Here is a 26,699-nt window from a genome sequence, read left to right as displayed (position 1 = left end):
CCACAATGAGATACCATCTCACACCAGTTAGAATGGTGGTCATTAAAATGTCAGGAAACAAGAGATGCTGGAGAGGACACAGAAAAATAGAAATGTCTTTATACTGTTGGTGGGAGTGCAAATTAGTTCAACCATTGTGGAAGACAGTGTGGTTATTCCTCAAGGATCTAGAACCAGAAATACCATTTGACCCAGCAATCTCATTACTGGGTATATACCCAAAGGACATAAATCATTCTACATAAAGAAACATGCACACATCTGTTTACTGTAGCACTGTGCATAATAGCACAAGACTTGGACCAACCCAAGGGTCCATCAATGACAGACTAGATAAAGAAAATGTGGCACATATACACCATGGAATACTATGCAGCCAGAGAAAGGGTAAGTTCATGTCCTTTGCAGAGACATGGATGAAGATGGAAACCATAATTCACAGCAAACTCACACAGGAACAGAAAACCAAACTCTCATTCATAAGGGGGTGTTGAACAATGAGAACACATGGACACAGGGAGGGGAGCACATAATGTAGATGACAGGTTGACTGGTGCAGCAAACTACGATGGCATGTGTATAACTATGTAACAAACTGGAACATTCTGCACATGTGCTGTATCTCAGAACTTAAACTATAATAAAAATAATAATAAATGAGAAAAAGCTTTTGCATATTACATCAGTTCATTTTACTTTATACTTAAGACGTGCACATATTACAGACAGAAACTTAAAATAAGAATGCTATATTAAATTTACTAGATGATTATATTCTATGTACCCATAAAAATTAGAAATAAAAAACTTTGAAATAAAAGAATAAAAATAAAAAATAAATTTACTAGATGATTAATCCTTTAAAAGAGAGATGACTAAGTCTATGTAAAAAGCAAGTAAAAAACTGACTGCAGTCACAGATTTAACAGAGTTGGCAAATCAAAGAATCAATTTAAAAATTCACTGCAGTTGTAGATTAAACAGAGTTGGCAAATCCAAGTCAATGTGTTTGATTCTAAAGTTTTAAAAAATACACCATGTCAAAAACAATTCAATGTTTGGAAGTTAAGCCACTTTGGTTTCAGAAATATTACAATCATCTTCAATAAGAACATCTTATTAAAATTAGTTTCTGAGGAAGAATTGAAAAAGCAGTTATTACATATATTTTGAGAAAACATTAAATTCGCCTTTTCTAATATGCTTAAAACATTAAATTAGCATTTTCTAATATGTAGTCATGAGTCTGCACAGAACAGCTACCATGACACACTCTATGGCAAATGAGATTCTTAATCACAGTTCCTAAAATAAAAATGTGAGTGTTGAATAGTACCTTGATAGAAAAGCCATAGAAATATGAAGACTTTGGTGTTTTATTGGCACCTGTAAACTTTTGAGTCTGTGATCAATTTGTAAACAGATATCAGAGGGCTTATTACCCCCATTTATGATTAGGACACGTACATTCACTAAAATTAGGTAATTATTTGAGTAAATACTTTCCTTTTACACCATATGAAATAATGCTACAATTATTTTAAATATTTGTTCTCAATCACCTGTGAAGAGGACATCATATCACCTTTAGAAAATGTTAATTTTTAATAAAAACTGTCTCTCCAAAATATCAGTTAAGCTAATTATAGGTATCTCAAAAAAAAAAAATACTAAAATCCATTATATGACGGTAAGAACTGAACTAAGATACAGCTGGAGAAGTAGGAAGGAAAATCTACAAACATAGTGGCAAATTGTAATGAAACTTTCTTTAGCCTCATTTTTTCTCTGGTTACATAGAACAGGTCAGATGAGTAAGCTCTTGCTATGGCTTGCCATTTTTACTTTACATATCATCAGATATGAATCATTCCTCCAAAGGGCTTACTGATTATAAGAAAGAAAACAGAACAAACCAGCATATGCTTCCCTTCAGCAAGACACTTTTAACTACATCATAAGTGAAACAGTAAATTGCAGTTGCTTTTGTGAAATGATAAATTGTCCACAGAGGGTGCTAAAAATGTTTTTGATTTTAGGTCTTTTCTTTTTTATTTCATCTGTTATAAAAAGCGACTTCAACATTGACTAATATATATGATAAAATAATCTAAAAATGTTGTGTATCACTGTGTTTATCTAATGCGAATATAGTCTATGAACTCTGGTAGAGGTTTTATGCATTTGATAAAATTACTACCATCTACATAAACAATTAGAAAAATCATCCTTATTTGTTTACTTCTAATTTCATTTTTTTTTTTCTAAATTAGGATCAGTCTTAACTGACTAAAGGACTTAGGAAATTATAAAGTTCAGCACAAAAAAGAAAAATATGAAAAAATAAATATACCTTATATAGAGATTTTGAGAACTACAAATACGTAACGATAGTAAAAGGATGTCATATAGTAAAACCAGCAAATCGTTTAGTATATCAATTCTTAAAACTTGTAGACTTTAAAAATTATCTCTCAAGCTTTCAGGTCTAACTATCCTCTTCAGTTAGTTTATATTTTATAATATTTCATTATATAATTACTTCCTATCCTACCTCTACGACTCCTTACTCTTTTCTCCCTTCATTTTATTCCCCTGGCACAACTTCAGCCTTTCTTAAATTGGACTATCTGCCTATTCTGCTCTTACACTGCAAGTGTAAAAATATAAAAATACTTGTGGGGCCAGATTTAACCTGAACGAAGATAGTTTTTCACACCAGGACTACACCTTTCGATGCTAAAAATTTCATGATTTTAACCACAGCCTATGACTCTAAGTTCAGAAACTATTTTCAAAGTGTAATTATATATTGCCTATAATTTAAAACCTAGTTCAGTGTGTATGTTTATGTTCATATTTATGAAATAATTTTCCTAATATTCATTATTACAATGAATGGCAAGTAAAATATATTTCATATTTTGATAATTCATTTGATATTCTAACAGAAAAATAATGTTATCGGCATAAAAATTTATCCCACTTTTTTACAAGGGTACATCTTTCAGTAGTTTTGTGTTGACTTATCTAAGGAAACCTAAAATAGAAAAAAGTTGCCGAAATGAATATTCTTCTAGGACAACTGAGAAAATGTGTCATACATATCTTCTAAATGATGTATTAGAAGACTTTATATTCACATCATAATTACATTTTAATGTTTTTTATAGTTTTTGACATATAATAGAAGATATGTTTTAAAATAAAAATATTTTTAATAATATATGTATCCAGCTCCAACCTTTGTATTTTAAAAAATAACAATAAAGGGGATTATTCCAAGATTCCAGGATATGCTTTTTGGTAAATAATAGGCAACTGGACAACATGATTTCATTCCTTACCTGAAGAATATAGAAAAGACTATGATGTAAAAATACACACCCACCCTCCTGACACTGATCTGTAGCTTGAAGAGCGGTAGCAGAAGCAATACTTTACCTAAAAGCCTACTCTTCTATATTGTATGTATTCAAAATTACTCTGAAAATTTTTAAAAATCAAACTTATTTCCATTAATATCACTAAATGCCCACAGGAGAAAGCAGAAACGATATAAAGTCAACATCCTAAAATCACAATTAAAAGAACTAGAAAAGCAAGAGTAAACAAATTCAAAAGCTAGCAGAAGACAAGAAATAACTAATATAAGAGCAGAACTGAAGGAGACAGAGACACGAAAAACCCTTCTAAAAAAAATCAATGGATCCAGGAGCTGAATTTTTGAAAAGATTAATAAAATAGACAGACCACTAGCCAGATCAATAAAAAGAAGAGAGAAGAATCAAATAGACACAAAAATAAATGATAACGGGGGTATCCCACTGATCCCACAGAAGTAAAAACTGCCATCGAGAATTCTAGAAGTACCTCTACACAAACAAATTAGAAAATTTAGAATAAATGAATAGATTCCCGGACACATACACCCTCCCCAGACTAAACCAGGAAGAAGTCAAATCCCTAAACAGACCAATAACAATTTCCGATTGAGGCAAACATTAATAGCCTACCACCGAAAAAAGCCCAGGAACAGACATATTCACAGCCGAATTCTAACAGAGGTACAAAGAGGAACTTGTACTGTTCCCTCTGAAACTATTCCGAAAAAGAGGGATTCCTCCCTAAGTCATTTTATGAGGCCAGCATCATCCTGATACCAAAACCTGGCAGTGACTCACCAAAAAAAATATAATCTCAGGCCAATTATATCTGATAAACATCGATGCAAAAATTCTTAACAAAATAATGGCAAACCGAATCCAGCAGCACATGAAAAGGCTTACCTACCATGATTAAGTCAGCTTCATCCCTGGGATGCAAGGCTGGTTCAACATACACAAATCTATAAATGTAATCCATCACATAAACAGAACTAATGACAAAAAACACATAATTATCTCAATAGAAGCAGAAAAGACCTTCAATAAAATTCAACACCCATTCATGCTAAAATCACTCAATAAACTAGGTATTGATGTATCTCAAAACAATAAGAGCTATTTATGACAAACCCACAGCCAATTTCATATTGATTAGGCAAAAGCGGGAAGCATTATCTTTGAAAACTGGCACCAAACAAGGATGCCTTCTCTCACCACTCTGATTCAACAAAGTATTGGAAGTTTTGGTCAGGGCAATCAGGCAAGAGAAAGAAATAAATAGGAAGAGAGGAGGTCAATTTATCTCTGTTTGCATGATTGCGTATTTTGAAAACTCCATCATCTAAGCCCAAAATCTTTTTAAGCTGATAAGCAACTTCAGCAAATTCTCAAAATACAAAATCGATGTGAAAAAATCACAAGCATTCCTATACACAACTACTAGACAAACAGAGAGCCAAATCATGAGTGAAATCCCATTCACAAATTCTACAAAGAGAATAAAATACCTAGGAATACAACTCACAAGATATGCTTAGGACATCTTCAAGGAAAACTACCAACCACTGCTCAAAGAAATAACAGAGGACAAAAATAATTGAAAAAACATTCCACGCTCATGGATAGAAAGAATCAGTATGGTGAAAACAGGCATACTGCCCAAAGTTATTTATAGATTCAATGCTTTGCCCATCAAGTTACCATTGATTTTCCTCACAGCATTTAAATTTCATATGGAACCAATAAAGAGCCCATACAGCCAAGTCAATCTTAAGTAAAAAGAACAAAGCTGGAGGCATCATGCTACCCAATATCAAAGTATACTACAAGGTAACAGTAACCCAAACAGAATGGTACTGGTACCAGAACAGATATATACACCAAAGGAACAGAACAGAGGCCTCAGAAATAATGCCACATATCTACAACCATCTGATCTTTGACAAACCTGACAAAAACAAACAATGGGGAAAGTAATCCCTATTAAAATAAATGGTGTTGGGAAAACTGGCTAGCCATATGCAGAAAACTTAAACTGGACCCCTTCCTTATACTTTATATATAAATTAACTCAACGTCAATAACAGACTTAAACATAAGACCTAAAACCATAAAAACCCTAGAAGAAAACCTAGGTAGTACCATTTAGTACCTAGGCATGGGCAAAGACTTCATGACTAAGACATCCAAAGGCAATGGCAACAAAAGCCAAAATTGACAGATGAGATCTAATTAAACTAAAGAGCTTCTGCATAGGAAAAAAATATCTATCATCAGAGTGAAGAGGTAACCAACAGAATGAGAGAAGATTCTTGCAATCTATTCATCTGACAAAGGGCTAACGTCCAGAACGTACAAGGAACTTAAACAAATTTTATAAGAAAAAAAAAACAACAGACAACTCCATCAAAAAGTGAGTTAAGGATATGAACAGACACTTCTCAAAAGAAGACATTTACGCAGCCAACAAATATATGAAGAAAAGCTTATCATGGCTGGTCATTAGTGAAATGCAAGTCAAAACCATAATGATACACCATCTCATGCCAATTAGAATGGTGATCATTAAAAAGTCAGGAAACAACAGATGATGGAGAAGATGCAGAGAAATATAAATGGTTTTACACTGTTGGTGGGAGTGTAAATTAGTTCAACCACTGTAGAAGACAGTGTTGTGATTCCTCAAGGATCTAGAACCAGAAATACAATTTGATCCAGGAATCCCATTGCTGGGTATATACCCAAAGGATTATAAATCATTCTATTAGAAAGACACATGCACACGTATGTTTATTGCAGCACTTTTCACAATAGAAAAGACTTGGAACTGACCCAAATGCCCAAAAATGATAGACTGGATAAAGAAAATGTGGCACATATACACCATAGAATACTACACAGCCATAAAGAAGGATGAATTCATGTCCTTTTCAGGGATATGGATGAAGCTGGAAACCATCATTTACAGCAAATTAGTACAATAAGGAAACCAAATACCACATGTTCTCACTCGTAAGTGGGAGCTGAAAAATGAGAACACACGGACACAAGGATGGGAACATCACATACTGGGGACTGTTGGGATGGAGGAAACTAGGGGAGGGATAGCATTAGGAGAAATAATGTAGATGACAGGTTGGTGGGTGCAGCAAACCACTGTGGCACATACCTACTTATGTAACAAACCCCCACATTCTGTACACGCATTCCAGAATTTAAACTATAAATTTAAAAACATACAAAAACATAAAATATAATTTAAAAAACAAAACAAAATTATCTATATATGATGATACAACTATGCACAGTATTTGCACACAATAAAAGAAAAGAAAACAAATATCATAAAAAAGAGTTCCCCTTTCTCTGTACCCTCATTGACATATGTTGTATTTGCCTTTTTCAGAATAGCCATTCTAACTGGGATGGCATAATGTTTCACCATGGTTTTGATTTGAGTTTCCCTGATGATTATGATGTTGAGCACATTTTCACATATCTGTTGTTCATTTATATGTCTTCTTTGAGAGATATCTATTCAGCTCTTTTGCCCAGTTGTAAATCAGATTATTTGTTTTTCTGCTCTAGAGTTGTTTCAGTTCCTTGGATATTCTGGACATTAATCCCTTGTCAGATGAATAGTTTGCAAATACGTTCTCCAAAAAAAAAAAAAAAAATCTAGAGTTTCTAGGAAACTACCATAGTTTAAAGCTAGCAGTGTTTCTTTGACCAATGGCAATGGCGGTTATTATCTACAAGAAACTTCCTTCTGCTACGTATCTTTCAACTCATCCAGGCAATTTTTGCCTCCACTAGCCTCTACTTAGAACAGCCCCTACAGATGACACAATTATTTCTTTTCCACACATCTAATGAGAAAAATGTAATTAACTGGTGAGTATATTTTTAAGACAGTTTCTTTAACTCCGAGTGTAACATTACGCTTTGCAACCTGAGAACTGTATTTTAATAAAACAATAATTTTTTTTTCCCTTTGCAAAGCCAATCCATTCCCAAATGGCCTAAGAATTCCTGTAAAGGACTGTTTTGATTTTTTACTTTGGTTATGGTATAACCATGAATACACTAAGGCTATGGTTTTGGTTACACCATAACCAAAGTAAAAAATCAAAATGGTCCTTTAAATTCTTATGTCGTCTAAATACATGTGCTTGAGTTTTTTGCTCTGCTGAATTTGTTTTCAACTGTATTTGTGTTGCCAAGCACTTACAATAATTCTGGACTCCTGATCAAGTGCCTTAAGATGTAAATTGCTTGCTTTCGTGATTCCCTTAGCTCATTTATTGTTGTATAGTTTAATCAAGTAACACAGATTTGCATTTTTTCCTTTTACAAACTATAACCTCAACAGTTCTGTATGAATAATTTGCACCATGTTTAATTAAAAAAAACCTTGGAAGCTGTTTTATTTCATAACTCGGCTGACTAGTGATCAGTTTTGAGCTTATCTTACATCTTGGCTAAAAACTTCATGCCTTACCTTAAAGCAAATCTGCTCCCTGTTCTAGGCTCAATTCTTTCTTTTTTACCTTTCAATTATTTCAGAAAGTTTCAATTTGTGATCTTCATTTAGGCTGATCTAATATGTAAAGTAGTCTTTTGATAATACTCAAGTTTAAGGAAAGATTCAGTTTATTGCCTGCACATTTAAAAGCATATTTAAAATCATTCATACTTAACAGGTTACTTTTGTGTGAAATTTTTCATTAATTATATAAAACATTCACTAGGAAATATCATTTTTTACATTAAGCATCAGCTCAATGTACTAGTAGTTTCTTGATTTTTGTTTGTTTCATCATTATTCTTACTCTTTTGCATTGAAATTTAAGAAAACAGTTGCCAGAAATTGTGCAGAGCTAATTTGTCTATTTGCTAAAGGTATATTTTTCTGTAAGTCATCTATGGCATATGCATTACTCACATTGCTGAAGGGCATCCCAAATAGTCTAGTTCAAGATTCGGCAGACATTTTCTCTAAAGGGTCTGATAGTAAATACTTGAAGCTTTGCGGGGCAAAAGGCACAATTGAGGGTAGTATGTAGGTACTTTCATATAATTTTAACATGTCACAAAGTATTATTCGTTTGGATTTTTCCAACATTTAAAAATGTAAAAAAAACAACACACAAAAAACTCTTAGCTTGTGGGTTGTACAAAAACAGATAAAGGAGTAGATCCATGCACTCAGGTTCACTAAAATTAGCAGGAGTAGAAAAGCTTACTAATCTCCTACTATTAGAAAGTCAATGACTTTTCCGTATTGCTTGTTCAAGTCATTGTGGTGGGAGTTCAAGTCATTGTGGCAGGAGGTCAAGTTATTGATACATTTGCAAAGTATAACAGCTTGACTTCTGGAATCAGAAAGACATGGATTTGAGTTATGTCTCTTCCATGATTACCCATGTGATCTTGGACAAACCTCGGTTACCTTACTTGCGTAACAGGATCAACAATACTAACCTTGAAATGAATGTCAGGGGATAACACTTGCAGTTCATCTAACAACAGACCTTGACTTACACTGAACCCTTAAAAAATGACAGCCATTACTAATTTACATAAAAAGGTAGCATACGTATCCTTGTATCCAGCATCTAGCACCATGTTTACCAAATAACAGTTTAGTTTTCTTTTTCAATTTGCTCCTTTTCCTTTAGTAAACAAAGATTAATTACATTCATATGTGTCAAGCATCATATTAGGTACTTAATATTCTTCAATGAATAAGCCACAGTGATGAGATGAGTGAAAATTAAGCCATTCTATGCACATGAATAGAAAATGTATGGCCAGGCCAGGCACAGTGGCTTATGCTAGCACTTTGGGAGGCTGAAGTGGGCAGGTCATTGAAGTCAGGAGTTCCAGAACAGCCTGGTCAACAAGGTCAAACCCATCTCTATTAAAAATGCAAAAAAAAAAAAAATTAGCAAGGCATGGTGCACACACCTGTAATCCCAGCTACTTGGGAGTCTGAGGTGGAAGAATCATTTGAATCCTGTAGGTGGAGGTGGCAGTGAGCTGAGAGCACGTCACTGCACTTTAGCCTAGCAAACGAAGTAAGACTCCATTTCAAAAAAAAAAAAAAAAAAAAAGAAAGAAAAGAAAAGAAAATGTACAACCACAAGAAGTTCTCAGAAGATCTTACCAGTTTATAATTTAAACGTCATCTCACACCAAACTTTTAAAAGTTATGGACAATGGAGACAAGATGATGATGATGATGATGATGGTTACCATTTATTGAGTACCCTCACTACCTGCTACACACTATACAATGAACTTTATATATGTGTGTTTTTAATTCATTGATTTATTATTAAAATAACATTTTAGACACTTTTGTGAGAAACTGAAGCACAGAGAAGCTATATACATTGCCCAGTTTTAGGCAACTAGTAAATAATAGAGGTCGAATTCCAAGTAGGATGTCTGATTCCAGAGCCCACATTCTGAATCACTGTAGAGATCTTTTGATCATAAAGAGATAATAACACATAAGGCTTTGGAGACATGCATGATGCTAGCAGGGAAACAGTGACCAGTGACGAAGAAAAGAGTGTATTAAAATGCAACGAAACTAATTACTTAACTGAAGCTCCAAAACAGCTAGCTAACAACACTATGTCAGGAACAAAACCTCACATATCAATATTAATCTTGAATGTAAATGACCTAAGTACCTCACTTAAAACATATATTGGCAAATTGGATACATAAATAAGATCTATGCTGTCTTCAAGATACCCATCTCACATGTAAGGACAACCACAGGCTCAAAGTAAAGGGTTGGAGAAGTATCTATTACACAAATTGAAAACAAAACCAAAAAAGAGATTAAACAACAAAATCAAGTCAGAAATAAAAAAAATAAATGAACAAAAACAGAAACATATAAAACCTCTGGAATACAGCAAAGGCAATGCTAAGAGAAAAGTTCATAGCATTGAAGTTTACGGCATTAAATCTTCAACAAAATACTGTCAAACTGAATCCAAAAATACATCAAAAATATAATCCACTGTGATTAAATGCGTTTTGTTCCAGGGATGCAAGGATGGTTCAATATACATAAATCAATAAACATAAAAAGTAGAAAGATCTTTAATTAGAAACCTAATGGTGCAAAACCAAAGGGAGTAGGAAAAAAAAATATTAGAGCACAACTAAATGAGTCTGAGGCAAAACAATTCTACAAAACTTTAATAAAAGGTTGGTTCTATGAAAGGACAAAGAAAATTGATAGAATGCTATCAATATCAATAGACTAAGAATAAAAAGAGAGAAGACTCAATAAGTACAGTCATAAATGATTAAGATGGCATCACAACTAATACCAGAGAAATAAAAAAGATCATCATAGACTGGTATGATCACCTTGATGCACACAAAATAGAAAACCTGAGGACATAAGACAAATAACAGTTCTTGCTTCAGGAAGTTCATTTATTCATTCACTCAATCTCTGCTGCTTTCAACAAATATAAATTAAATGCCTATTATAATCTAGACACTTAAAGACACTGATGATACAGCAGTGAAAACTAATGAATTTGCCTTTCAAAGAACATTCATTGTTTGCATTCATTTTGTTATTTAAAGAACATTCCTAGAAATTATATATTTTCATTGTGTAGTAACTACCATATCTTTTTACTTTACAATGTCTGCTTTATGAAATTTTACAACTTTTTATCTTTTATCTGATGATTCTTTGAGTTTTGCAGATATAGAAACATAATATTCCCAAGTAATGTTAAATTTTTATCTCTTAATTTGATATTCTGTATTTTTCTCATTTCACTTATTCTACTGAATTGGTGAGAGTATTAAGATCAATGTAAAGTTGCTTCTTTAGTGGAAATGCCTCCAATGTTTCTCTTTTAAGTATAATAATATTCAAGTTAGAGATAATTAATGAAACTAAAAATTAAATATAAATATAAATAATTAAAGATAAATAAATAATTAAATTAATAATTAATAATTAAAGATAAAGAATTCACCATGATCGAATGTGCTTTGTTGCAAGGATGGCTCAATATACATAAGGTGACATCACAACTGATACCAGAGAAATAAAAAAGATCGTCATAGACTGGTACGATCACCTTGATGCACACAAAATAGAAAGTCACCTTAACCATTTCCAATTGTACTTTTTTTTTTTTTTTAGCCCAGCTAGTATTCTATCAATTTCCTTTATCCTTTCAAAAAACCAATCTTTTATTAAATCGATCCTTTGTATATTATTTTTTGACCTCAAACTCATTTAGTTCTGCTCTTATATATATATATATATATATATATATATATATATAGATAGATAGATAGATAGATATATAGATACACACATATATATATAGATAGATAGACAGACAGACAGATAGATAGATAGATTTCTTCTGCTACATTTGGTTTTGATTTGTTCTTGTTCTTCTAGTTTTTGGGGATGCACCAACAGGTTTATAATTGAAGGTCTATTTTTTATGTAGGCATTTAATGCTGTAACCAGGCGTCCCCAAACTTTTTACACAGGGGGCCAGTTCACTGTCCCTCAGACCATTGGAGTGCCGCCACATACTGTGCTCCTCTCACTGACCACCAATGAAAGAGGTGCCCCTTCCTGAAGTGCGGCGGGGGGGCCGGATAAATGGCCTCAGGGGGCCGCATGTGGCCTGCAGGCTGTAGTTTGGGGATGCCTGCTGTAAACTTTCCTCTTAGCCCTGCCTTTTCTGTATTTCCGAGGTTTTGTATATTTCTATTTTCAGTCATTTTTTTTTTATTTCTGACCTGATATTGTTCAATATGGTTTGCTGTTTTCAATTTGTGTGACAGATATTTCTCTAACCCATGGATGCCACTGCATGTGACATAGATCTCTTGAAGACAGCAGATGATTAGGTCTTATTTATCTATCCAATTTGTCTCTATGTTTTAAGTGGAGTATCTAGGTCATTTAGAGTCAAGATTAATACTGATATGTAAGGTTTTCTTCCTGACGCAGTGGTGTTAGCTAGTTGTTTTGGAGTTTCAATTATGAAGTTGCTTTATAGAGTCTGTGAGCTTTGAATATATCTTTCCTTTTCTGATAGCAAGTATCATCCTTTAGTTTCCATATTTAGAATTCTTTTGAGCATTTCGTGTAGTACTGGTCTAGTGGTGACATATTATCTCAGTGGTTGTTTGTCTGGGAAAGAGTATTCTTCATTTATGAAGCTTATTTTATAATGATACAAAATTCTTAGCTTTTTTTTTTTTTTAAAAAAAGGAAGCTAAAAATACATCACCAATCTCTTCTGGCTTGTATGATTTCTGCTGAGAAGTCCACTGTTGGTCTAATTGGTTTTCCTTTGTAGATGATTTGAACCTTTTCTCTAGCTGCCTTTAAATTTTTTTCTTTAGCATTATCCTTGGATAGTCTGGTGACTATATACATTGGCGATGTTCATCTTGTATATTATCCCACAGGTGTTCTCTGGATTTCTCATATCTGAATATATTACCTCTAGCAAATTTTTTAAATTATTGAATTATTCTCTCAAATATGCTTCCCAGATTGTTTACTTTTTCTTTTTCTCTCTTAGGAATTCCAATAACTTGTAGCTTAGTTACATTACATAATCTCATATCTCTTAAAGTTTTGTTTTTTGATTGCTTTTCTTTATTTGTGACTGGGCTAGTTCAAAGGAATCATCTTTATGCATTGAAATTCTTTCTTCTTGGTCTACTGTAGTTCAGATGTTTGCTACGATGATGAGGTACAGACTGGTACACAAGTCACTGGCAGAACTCTCAGGAGAGGGTAGGCAGAATGCTTAGGTGGTGGGAACCCAAGGGAATATCAGAGGCCTCTATTATGTTTTTAATAGAGCTCTGGGTCAAAGCTGAAACATTCAGACTGGGGCAGGGCAGCTGTGATGTGGGCCTTTCACTTGGGAGATCAGAAACCCTCAGCTATGGGACATGTGGCACACTTGAACTTCCCTCCCATACAAGCAGTTTTAAATTTCATTGTTGGAAACATACAAAGGTGAGAAGCCTTCTTGCTCCTGAACTGGCCTGGGGGTGGTAGAAGCAGAATCAACGGAAGCAATGATTGTGACAGTTTGTTGCTGACCTCAGGAAACTGGGCTTTTAGAGGAATAAGCCAGGACTGCAGGGATCAGGCAAGGGTGGAAAGCCTGCATTGGAGACTGGAAGTTAGTGAGTTCTGTTTGGCAGGGAACTACAGAGGTGGGGAGTTAGTTGTTGGGGGCAACACCTGCCCGCTACTCCTCTGTAGCTCAGCTGTGGAGTCCGATGCTGGAGGTGCCTGAAAGTGTCCCATCTCTTCCGTCTCTCTGGATCTAGGGGCAACATGTGCAGAGACAGCAGCAGCTGTGATCACAAAGGGCCTGTCAGCTCCGTATGGAAGGTATGTACTCAGAGGAACACAGAGCCATGATCACAGTGATCAGCCAAAGACGGGTAAGCGTGCTATAGGCAAAAGCCTGCAAGTCCTGTTTGGCAAAAAGCAGTGAAGGCAGGGACTTGTGGAGCACATAGCCTACCACTATTCTTTCATATGTCAGCTATGGCACCCATACTGGAGGTACACAAATGTGCCCTACCTCCTTGTTTCTTCCCTGGGTTGGGGACAGGAGGAGTGAAGGCAACAATGATAGCTAAGGGCCTACCTCCAGGAGTTACGCATTCAGAGAAACAGAGCCATGACTGCAGTGTTAGGGAAATCAGGCAGGCTGTGCTGCAGACCCAAGCCAGTGAGTCCCGCCTATTAAGGAGATGCAGAGGCAAGGGCTTATGCAATATGTAGTCAAGCGGCTTCTCAGTACTACGGATGTAGCATCTATTTGAGGGACATGGGAAAATGCCTTGCCTCCCTTCTCAGTGGCACAGTGGCTGCTGGAACTAGGCTGCTGGTAAATCAAAAGCTTGTGGGTTTGTTTCCGTGCAGGCTTGAGCAGTGCCTCTGCACAGACTCCAGACAGCTGCTCTCTGTTAGTCTGGAGGCTAGAGAGTTTCAAGGGCAGAACTGCATAAATCCAAGACAGAGTGTGATTCCTAGGGAAGATTCTCACTCATTCACTCTTTCCCCACTCACTCTCCCACCTTAGGGATCTTTCCTTGGCTCTGTACTGGTCCTGGGTGGGTGACTGCCCAGGTTCATGCCTTCATTCCTCTCTGTGGGTCCTGTGGCCTCCCTGGTGAATCCTTAGCTGGATCTGCTTGAATTGTCAGTATTCACTTGTTACTTTGTTTCCTTTCTGCAAGAGAGGCAGGACACTGTCTGCATCTAGCCAGCCATCTAGAAGTGAAGCCTCTTAATTCTCTCTTGAAGAGGTTATCTCCACACTTGATATTTGCCACCACATAGGGTATGCTAACTTTTCATTTCACTGACTGTACAGATCAAGTCTCCTTCTTAGGTAACTAACTATAGGGAATGCCCATATTGACTAGTCCTTTGACAATTCCAAGGTCTAGCAGACATTTAGCTAGGAGAAGTCTGCTGGACTAAGGAGAGACTTTCTCTTTTCCTGGATGACTAATTCTAACACCGAACTGATGGGGAGCAGCAAAAACCACAATTCTAATATTTATTCAGGTTCTTAATATTCTTATGCCCCACCTTTAGGACTTTATCCACTGGGATTATATGATTCCAATGTAATATGCCTTTTCTAGGACTGTCTGTTTTCTGCCTTATAAATTTAGAGAACGTGCTAACTACAAATTATTGTAAATACTTGTGGCATGTCAACAAAAATACTCTGGTGACTTTGGACAGCAGCAGTGACGGTGATGCTATGCCATGAGGAAGGACATGTCTTCCTATCTTTTCTTCAATAAGCAGAGCTAATGTGCTTCATAAGGCAAAATTCAGATGTTTCTAAATACAAAACCATGTAGCTTCTATTTTCTGTAAGTCCCCCCGACTTTGACTTTGGGTTTCAAGATTATCATAGCCAGCATTTGTTTTCCTGCATAATCGTTGATATTTTATTAGTTAGATGAAAAGACTTTCTAAGGAACGGCTAACAAAAAGTCATTGCCCCTATTTTTGTTTATAAATGTTTAGTTTTCAAAATTTATTGATCCAACTGCTGTGAATTCATGCTTTTTTTGGCTGCCAGTTCCTGTCATAATACATTGGGAAATTTTTTTTCTTCCAGTTGTGGTTAGATTTTTGCAGGTGGTAAACAAAAATAGCGTGCGAAAAAAAGCAACCTATAAAATTCCAAACTCCCCAGTTGCTTCTTTAGGTTGTCGTTATCCGGAACTATTCATATCATATTCAGGACTCTAGTGTCTTTATAAGCCTTTACATTTAATAATGATTAACACTGTTGAGCTTAAACCTTGCTTCTTTGAAAGTGAGGATGAGAAAGATCATCTGCATCACAAACAAGGTGAAGTATGTGGACAGTTGAAGCATCAGGTTCAAATGTGAATTATGCCACTATAAGGAATACATTTGGCTCCAGTAAAACCTACATAGCACCTAAGACGTGGGAGCTGAAGATGGTAGGTACAGCAGTCACTATAGCAACAGCAGCAGGAAGAGATAATTTTATTTTCATCTTGTTTAATAAAAGAATGCCACCAGCTGGCATTAAGGATACCAGTAGTTCCCTCTTGGAAAAAGCCCTGGCAAAGCAGTGGAAACAGCTGCACAAACATCAGAAAACAAAGAGAAATGCTCTCTCTCTCTCTCTTAATCCTTAGCCCCAAATGATTAAACTATGCAAAGCTGATAATTTTTTAAAAACAATATATTATTTGCTCTAGCCAAGTATATGACAATATATAAAAATATGTGTATGCTAAAATAGATACACATATAGAGAGAGATAAAGACAATCTGATGGTTATCTTAATATAAAGGAGTGGATGGAATGCTGTTAGTTTTATTATCAGATCATATATTAGTATAGTATCATTTAATTGGAGACAATCAAATTCAAACTAAAGAGAAACCAAAAAGGATCTCATCTTACTACATCCTTCCCGTAGTACCCCTGCCACGAACACAGAGGCAGCGGCTTGTGAGAATCTCCAGTGCTTTCAGTATCATTCTGCTTTCTGCATGTAAAATTCGGCCGGGCATTTAGTAGGTGCTTCATAAACATTTGTTTAATAAAGGAATACATTAGTGAGATACTATCTGAAAGCAAACTTTTTTTTCTAAATTTTCTTAAGGTTTAGCAAGAGAGAACGATAACAAATTTCAAAATCTCTCATGATGTGATAGTCTAAGTTCTCCAACTATTATTTACTCACAATAATCATCAGATTTATTACCTGATAGTAATGTCAAGTATGAACATGTATAGCCTTTAGGGTATTATAAGAGATAACATACATATATAGTTGGGGTAGAAAATAACACTGATATTCTTTGTTCATACTGGAGATGCCACCATAAAATTTAAAAATGGACCATTTTTTATTTAAAGTCCTTTTGATGTTCTAGAGTTTTCCTACTAAAAGACTAAAAGAAAAATAGTTGTGGAGTGGTTAATTTTTATATTCCAGTGTTGAGATCAGCCCTCGATTCCTCCTGGAAACTTTGGCCGAGACTCCCAGCTGACAAGACTCTATTTTTCCTCTGAATAGAGCACTTAATGCTCATGCCATATATTTAGCACTTATATTGCTTTTTTAAAAATAAACTTTTCATTTTAGAACATTTCGAGATTATAAGCAAAACTGAGAAGCTAGAAAAGAAAGTCGCCATATACCCACATCCAGATTCCCTTACTGTTCTCTTAGGTAAATATGGCAGACTTGTCACAGTAATGAGCCAATATTTACATATTATTATAAACTAAAGTCTATAATTTATTCATAATTCCTAAGTTTTGACCTAATGTATTTTTTCCGGTCTGTTCAAATCCCATACAGAAGATCATATTACATCATTGTCATGTCTTTTTAAGCTTCTCTCGGCTCTAACAGTTTCTCATACTTCTCTTTTATTGGCAGCTTTGGTCAGGTATTTTGCAAAATGTCTCTCAACTGGCACTGGTCTGATGTTTTTTTTTTTTTTTCTCATTTGACTGAGGTTATTGGTGTTGGAGAGAAAGACGACAGAGGTAATGGGCTATTTCAAACACAGTTTATCAAGGATACATATTATCCCTATGACATGTTGATGTTGATTTTTATCTCCTACTGGAGACTGTGTTTGTCAGGCTTCTCCTCTATAAAATTATTCCTTTTCCTTTTTTCCATGCTGATTCTTTGGAAGGAAATCACTAAGTGCATACCACACTTAAGGAGTCGGTAGTTTGGTTTTGTTTCCATGAGAGTGGAGTATCTTCATAAATTATTTGGAACTCTGAATGGAGATCTGTCTATTCTTTTATTCTACCATATTTATGTGTGTGTATATATATACAGACATATATGTGTATTTCAGTCATATATGTATCCACATGTATATGTATATTTCAATCACATATATATACATATATTATTGAATATATGTACATATTTATTATATATTAATATATAATACAATATTAAGTGAAATATAAATATTTGTGAATTCATAAAGAGAAGGAATATACTCCTCTACATACTAAGACATACATATATTTCAGTATGAATTCATAGATATTTTATATCTGGTGTTATAACTCAGTATTACTTTCTTTTATTTTCATTGTCTAGCTTCTGCCATTGGGAGTTCTTTCAATTGGTTCCTGGTGACATATCCCACTGCTGTGGAATTTGTTGTTGTTTCTGAAAAACTTTCATACATTCTTCCACCTCATTGCGTTTTTATTCAATTTTCCATGTCGAATATATTGCACATTGAGGGGAAACCCAACTATATTTTTCTTATTTCTTGTCCATAAGTAATAAGTTGATTATGAGGGTCTATGCCAAATGAAGCACTGAGTATAGGAAGACATATGTGATTAATTAATTGTAATCTCTAATTGTAGTCCTTTTTGTGAAAAAGGTGATCTTATCGAGGTGAAGATAAAATAGATTACTATGTAGAATATAATTTTTAAAATTTTTAAAAATAATTTTAAATTATTTTCTGTAGTAAAAACAACTCCATACTATTTTGGAAGTACAAGGATGTCTAGGCCAGACATGGTGGCTAACACCTATAATCCCAGCACTTCAGGAGGCCGAGGCGGGCAGATCATCTGAGGTCAAGAGTTCCAGATCCAGCCTGGCCAGCTGGCCAAGATGGTGAAACCCTGTCTCTACTAAAAATATTTTTTAAAAATTGGCTATGTGTGGTGGTGAGTGCCTGTAATCCCATCTACTCAGGTGCTGAGGCAGGAGAATCGTTTGAAGCCAAAAGGTGGAGGTTGCTGTGAGCCGAGATCGTGCCACCACACTGCAGTCTGGGCAACAAAAGTGAAACTCAGTCTTTAAAAAAACAGAATGTCTGATGGAATTTTTCAACATAACAAATGTTTTAAGCTTGTTGAACATTTTTTAATGGTACAGAGGATTATCAAATCTATTTTATGTGTCGATATTTACAGCATACTGTATTTTACTTTCTCATAATTATCAAGTATCATTTATATACACACACGTGTGTGTGCGCGCATGTATATATGCATGCTTTGGGGAAAAGAACCAGAGTGTGAAATAAGCCCATGCTGACATCATTCAGTCTTATTTTAGGGAAGGTAATATATGCAGGTTATAACAACACCTATACATGCATGTTCGTATGACACTTCAAACAATATTTATTCTCTCAAGGTGTTACACGATATGGATCACTGCTGGATGACAAATTTCATTTTGCCTGCTCTCTATACTTGTACAATTCTACAGATGTCATTATTCATGACTATGATGACGATAAGAGAGAGGTTAAAAATTAAATACATTGAATCCTCCCTTTTGCTAATGACAATGTTAAGCATTTTATATGAATTACTCCTCTTCACAACTCAAAACTGTAAGCAGCTTCATTTAATAAATGACATAATATAAACGTAGAGAAATTAAATTTGCCCTGGGTCACACAGTAGTGTGTCAAATCCAGGTTCTGCTTACTCTAGAGTATATAAGCTTAACTGTTCCATAATTCCTCACCTCTGAGCATTTTCTTTTTTGAGAGCACTGAGGATAATGTTCTGCTAATATTTCCTTTCTTTATTTCTCTGTTATAGCCACAGGTTTTCTTTCCTGCAATGTTGTCCATTGCTGATAGCTCACTACGAAGAATGATTCAATGCCTAACAAACGTGATTCAGCTTCAGGCTTCTTGATCTTAGAAACAAAAAGAAGCCTATTTTAGCTCTCCTTCTTAATGTCCCAGATGTTTACTCGATGGTACCTTGCCACACTGTCACTAGTGCCACAGGCTTACCGGGCACTTACTGTTGTCAGTTGACTGTCAATCACAATTTAACACCTGAGTCTCTGTGCTCTTTAGAGTCATCTAAGTGAACATATTGTTAGAGTGGTATCAACATTTCAACTTTGACAAGTGGTGTTAATTGAAAAGATAAATGAAGATGTTTCAGGTCACATATGCTTATCTTAAAATATATTCTTTATATTTGAATTTTGTAAAAGTGAAGTGGATTGCAACTTCCTTGCAACATCCCTTCTCTTTAGCAATTCAGGAAAATACAAGAATAACCATCTACCTCCCATCATATGACAGATCAGTACATAGAATAATGATAATGATGCCAAACACGTAATGAGCATAAATATGTGGCACGGACTGGGGTCAGAGCTATATAAGTATTATCTTTTTTACTTCTAAAAGTAGCCTTATGAGGTAGAAGTTATGGTGAACAGCAGATAACTGAGAATTAAGAAATAACATTCCCGAGGTGTGATGATTAATTTTGAGCATCAACTTGACTGGATTGAAGGATGCTAAGTATTGTTCCTGAGTGTATCTGTGAGGGTGTTGCCAAAGGAGGTTAACGTTTGAGTCATGGACTGGGAGAGGCAGAACCACCTTCAATATGGGTGGACATCATCTAATGAGCTGCCAGCATAGCGAGGCTAGAATGAAGGAGGCAGAAGTAGTTCGAAGGACGAGATTTGCTAAGTCCTATGGCTTCATCTTTCTCTCGTGCAGGATGCTTCCTACCCTCGAACATCAGACTGCAAGTTCTTCAGCTTTTGGACTCTTGCACTTACACCAGTAATTTGTCAGGAGCTCTCAGACCTTCAGCCACAGACTGAAGGCTGCACTGTCAGCTTTCCTACTTCAGAGGTTTTGGGACTTGGACTTGCTTCCTTGCTCAGTTTGCAGATGGCCTATTGTGGGACTTCACCATCTGTCTGATCATGTGAGTCAATACTCCTTGATAAACTCTCCTTCGTAAATACATCTATCCTATTATTTCTGTCCCTCTAGAGAATGCTGACTAATACATTAGGACATTCAGCTAGTATATTACAGAGCTAGAAATCCTATAAAATTTATTTGACCATGTTCTTAATGATTATGTAACACTTCCTTACTGCTGAAGCAATAATTTTAAAGGATTTATAAATCTCAGTTCACATTTAAAAAATTACCATCTCTGCCAGTCTTTATGAATGATTCTCCCTCAGGTCTCATTAGCAGAGACCACATCCTTGGTCAAAACCACGATAGAAATCTTGGCAGTTATGTTATTGACTGTCTTAGGGAAAAACAGGATGAGAGAATGTGCAGATGCATGTCCAATTCAAATGAACATTTAAGAAATAAAATATTTAATGTTTTAACCACATAATAATTACATATTTGGTATAATCAAAATCATATATGTAACATAATCCTGAGTTATGAAAAACTTAACGAATACCAGTGAGCCAACCACATATATATACATGCATATATTTTTGAGACAGTCTCACTTTGTGGCCAGGCACCAGGCTAGAGTGCAGTGGCGCAATCTCGACTCACTGCAACCTCTGACTCCCAGATGCAAGCAATTGTCCTGCCTCAGCCTCCTGAGTAGCTGGGACTACAGGCACATGCCACCATGCCCAGCTAATTTTTTTGTATTTTTAGTAGAGATGAGGTTTCACCATGTTGGCCAGGATGGTCTCAATCTCTTGACCTCGTGATCCACCCGCCTCAGCCTCCCAAAGTGCTAGGATTACAGGCTTGAGCCACTGTGCCTGAGCCAACCACAATATTTAAGAAACAGAACCTGACCAGTATGACTGGTCTTTTGTATTCTTGTTTCTTCCTATCTTTTGTATTCCTTCTACCCCTCTCCTAATTAATATTTTGAGATAAGTCCTTAAAAAGTTCCTTTTTAAAAACTGAAGTTTCCTCAGATATGCTTATCATAAAATATATTTTTTACATTTGAATTTTAGAAAAGTAAAGTGGGTTGCAACTTGCTTGCCCTCAATGCTATGTTTAAGGATCCTTCACACTATTGCATGCATTTGGATTCATTAGTTTTCACTGTAACACATCAACATATTTCATTTTCTGAATGTACTATATTTTATTGATCCATTTTCCTGTTGATATGCATTAGTGTCATTACTAGTATTTTTGTTAAGATAATCAATCCTGCTAAGAGCAGTCTTTTATATGTCTCATGGTATATGGTTTTCCCAAATGATTTTACCAGCAATTGTTTATGAATTCTCAACAACCCACACCTCTTTAATACTTGATATTATGAGATTTCAACATTTTGACTATTTATTAGACATCAAATGCTATAAAATATGGACTTACTTTGAATCTCTCTATTTATTAATAGGTTTGAGCATATTTATTTTTTACCATGTGTTTTCCCTCTTAGGTAAATACCTATTAATATGCATTGACTATCTATTTCACAAAATATTTGTAAACTTACATATATATTAATTTGTAGAAGTCCTTTATATGTTTTGATTACTAACCACTTGTCAGTTACATATGTCCAGATCTTTTTTTCTCAGATTTTAGTTTCTATGTACATCTTTATGCTGAATTTTAAATAACAGAAGTTATTAAGATGAATGCAATTGAATATATCAATAAATTACAGTGAGACATTTTAGTTTCCCCTAGTTCAAGATCATGACGATATTTCTACATATTTTGTCTAAATGCTTTATGGTTTTGACTTTTACATTTAATTCTCAAAGTTGTCAGAGATTATTTTTATAGATAAACATGTTAATTTTTTAATGTGGATACCCATTTTCCTAGTGATCTTTTCCTTGTAAGTTAGATGGAATTGATTTACAATCATAATGGATTAATATTTTCTCTGTAGAAACATCTCAGTGATTAATTTTTAACGTTCAAAGTTCTAGTTAAGTTTTAATTCCTCTTGAAACAGTTTTGGAAAATTTTACTTTTGGAGGACTTTCAGCAAAATTTTCAATTTCATTGCCAAATTTATTCACAGTATCTTCTCTTAATTCTCTATTACACTTGGAGTTGGGCCATTTTTCTCATTTTTAATATTTTTTTTGTCTCATCTCTTTTTTACTCATCAATCTTTCCAGAGATATCTACTTTGTTGACTACAAAAATGTTATTATTATTATTATGTGCAGTGATGCGTATTTGGCTGGCTCATCAATTTACCAGTATTTTGCTAACAATTTCTTACTGCATCTTAGACCTTCCTGCTGGGATTATCTTATTTCATACCTGAGGTAAAATTTTAATTTTTCCTTAAGTGTATTATTACTGGTTGTAAACTCTCAGTTTTGCTTATTTGCAATTTTGTAAACCACATTTTTGACAGACTGTTTTTCTGAACACATAATTCTAAGTTGAGAGCTGTTTTCTGTTCAGCACTTTATCACCCTGTTGTATGGTTTCCATTGTTGCTGCTGAATAGTTTCTTAGATTATGTAGGCAACTTTGTCTTTTCTCACTGCCTTTTCTTTTTTTCTTTTCTTTCATTTTGGGGTGTGTGTGTGTGTGTGTGTGTGTGTGTGTGTGTGTGACAGAATCTTCCCCTGTTGCCCAGGCTGTAGAGGAAAAAGTGGCATGATCACAGTTCAGTGGAACTTTGACCTCCCTGGCTCAAGTGGTCCTACCCAAGCCTCCCCCATAGCTGGGACTAAAGGCACATGCCACCATGCCTGGCTATTTTTGTATCTTTTGTAGAGACATGATTATGCGCACAGGCTGGTCTCAACCTCCTGGGCTAAGGTGATACATTCTCCTTAGCCTCCCAAAGTGCTGAGATTATAGGTGTGAGCCACCAAGCCTTTTCCTCACTGATTTTAACATCTTTGTAATATATTTTCTACAGTTTCACTGTAATGTGTCTCATTGTGGATCTTTATTCATGCTGTTCAGTATAAATGTACCTATAATATCTGTGGAATTACAGTTTTTATCAATTTTACAAAATTCTCAGCCACTCTCCATCTTTAAATATTTGTTTCTTCACTTTTATTTCCATTCTCTTCTGCTTCAGTGATGTCTATTCTACTCTTTAAATATTTCAGTTAATATATTTCATTTTAAAAGTTATATTTGATTATTTTTCAGATCTCTTGGTCAATTTGGATAGTGTCTTAGTTCTTGTTTATTTTTATTAAATTAATATTTTCTTCAAACATTTCATACATATTTTATATTCCGTATCCACAAATTATATTATTTTAATATTCAAGGTACAAATCTAGTATTTTTTCTCTTTGATCTCTTACTATTGTAACATTTTCCTTTGTGAATGATGATGTTTGATTGTTACTTCATATATAGTTCATGTTCACTTTTAGAAATCCTGAGGCCTAAATTCAGGATCTTTCCTCCAGAAAGCACTTCCATTTGCTTCTCTGGCTCCAGGGGTGCTCCTGTTTTAGGGCCATTTCAGCTACTTTTCAACTTGTTTTAACACCAAAGGTGAAAACAGAATGACTTTAACTGTACATATTATGCAATACTGATTTTTACCTGTGATTCAAAAGACACAAGCAGTATCATGCAGAAAATTAACATTCCTTCCTGGAAAAGTGTGAGTTACAGCAGATCTGTCTTCCAATATTGTCTTATTTTCTGCAATGGAACTTGTTTGGTTTCTGACTAACACATAGTGAGTCTGACAAATGTGTGGGGATACTGTTCCTAAAGGAAGCTGATTTAGTTTTGGGGCTCCTAGTTTTCTATTTAATTACACAGATAGACAATACTGACTTTTCTCACTCTCCAGACACCCATGCTTTATAAATACATAAATTCCAGGTTCGTACATGATAGGTTATCTAGACAGCCCAGGAGTATCCTGAGCGATTAGGGAATTTTTGTTTTCATTGTTTGTTTTGTTTCAATAGGGACTCTTCATAATCTTTCTGCCAGTAAACACCATAAGCATGTTAATAAGGAAGCCAGGCCCAGGTCAATCATTCCATTTAGAAACTGCCTTTTTAATAGGCATACAAAAAGGTGCTCAACACCACTGTTCATCAGAGAAATGCAAGTCAAAACTACAATAAGGTATCATCTCACCCCTGTTAAAATGGCTTACATCCAAAAGACAGCTAATGCTGGCAAGAACAGGGAGAAAAAGGAACCGTCACCCACTATTGGTGGAAATGTAAATTACTACAGCCACTGTGGAGACAAGTTTGGAGGTTCTTCAAAAAAACTGAAACTTGAGCTACCATATGATCCAACAATCCCACTGCTTGGGATACACTGAAAAGAACAGAAATCTGTATATCAAAGAGACATCTGCACTCCCATGTTTGGTGCAGCACCGTTTGCAATAGCCAAGACTTGAAAATAACCTAAGTGTCTATCAACAGATGAATGAATGAAGAAAACGTGGAACTTATACACAATGGGGTGCTACTCAGCCACAAAAACCAGAATGAGATTCTGTAATGTGTGACAACATGGATGGAACTAAAGGTCATTATGTTAAGTGAAATAAACCAGGCACAGAAAGACAAACATCATACGCTCTTACTTATTTGTGGGATCTAAAAATTAAAACAATTGAAATCATGAAGATAGAGAGTAGAAGGACGGTTACGAGATGCTGGGAAAGGAGGTGGGGGGCATGGGGGGCATGAGATGGTTAATCGGCCAAAAAAAAAAAAAAAGCAGTTAGAATAAGACCTAGTATTTGATAGCACAACAGGCTAATTATACTCAATAATAATTTAATTGTACGTTTTAAAAATAACTAAATTATATAATTGGATTGCAATACAAAGGATAAATGCATGAGGGATGGATACCTCATTTTATATGATGCTCACGTGCCCCATAAAAACATGCATTTACCATGTACCCACAAACATTAAAACTAAAAATTAAAAAAAATAATTAAAAAATGAGTGATTTACAGATCTCTTGTTCTCACAATTTTGTTCAGATTTACTCAGAATGTCTTACTGCTGGTTCAAACTTGAGGCTATTGAATGTATAACTGATTTCAGCATTTACTTTTAAACAAAATCTATTTTGTTTTTTGGATTTTTGTTGCTCAAAGCTCATTTTTAGAAAACATTTTTCTTCCTTCTTTGGAGGGGTGGGTGCATAGGCTGGCTGCCAGTGTGCTCTTTTAAATTCATCCCACTTCATGCAAGGCAAGCAATAATTACGTTTTATGAAAAGCATATTAGTCTTGTAATAGGCGAGCTTCACAAGAGCATCTAGATCACTTATTGATGAAAACTCATACATAAAATATAAACCATGACCATTAAGGGTTTGATCTATATATTATGTTATTTTAAAATTAAACTTATTTTCAGTGAAGGACATTTTTAGCATTTTGCTTTTTAGCTTCACAGTCCCTCAGACATCTCTGCTAAAATAGGCTGAGATGGCTTTGTGTCAGGTTGTATGCCCATCCACAATTTCAGTGCTAAACTACACTCTCTGAGCTTATCTGTCAGGCTTCTGTGGTCCCCATTCAAGCTCAGCAGAGTGGTGGTAAACTCAGTGCTCTATGTGATCAACAGTAATAGCTAAGACTGTGATCTACTGTGACGAACAAGATAAGATAGGAGTAACTTACTTGGAAGCTATAGAATGATATCAGACAATACTGTGCAACTCTCAGATAGTAGTCTGCTGAATAAACGGCAAGCTCTGCAATACATGGCTGGAGGGAGAGCTAGCTTTGCTACAAATCATAGTAATGACCGAAAACTCGGCACCAGCAGCTTCTGTACCAGTAAAAAATCATTGCCTCAGGGCAGATTTGGTTTATACAGAGCACTTACCAAGCCACTTACCAACCTGTTTCCCCCCTTTATTTCCCTTTAAAAATAATAACATTGTTATCACTACACACTACCTGAGAACTCCAGCTTTTTTAAGTTTTTAAATAGCCCTTAAATCCCTTTTGACACATT

At 35.0% G+C, this 26,699-nt stretch overlaps 1 protein-coding gene across 3 annotated transcripts in view; it reads right to left on the bottom strand.

Annotated features, from left to right (window-relative positions):
* CNTN5 (contactin 5) overlaps positions 1-26,699 on the bottom strand; it is a 1,375,758-nt gene that overhangs the window by 479,380 nt on the left and 869,679 nt on the right. The gene's annotated exons all lie outside the window — the stretch shown is intronic.

The sequence above is a fragment of the Saimiri boliviensis genome, chromosome 6 (assembly GCF_048565385.1).
Source record: "Saimiri boliviensis isolate mSaiBol1 chromosome 6, mSaiBol1.pri, whole genome shotgun sequence".
In the NCBI taxonomy this organism is placed as follows: domain Eukaryota; kingdom Metazoa; phylum Chordata; class Mammalia; order Primates; family Cebidae; genus Saimiri; species Saimiri boliviensis.
Note: the sequence above shows the minus strand (reverse complement) of the source record. Positions and strands in the feature narration are given on the sequence as shown.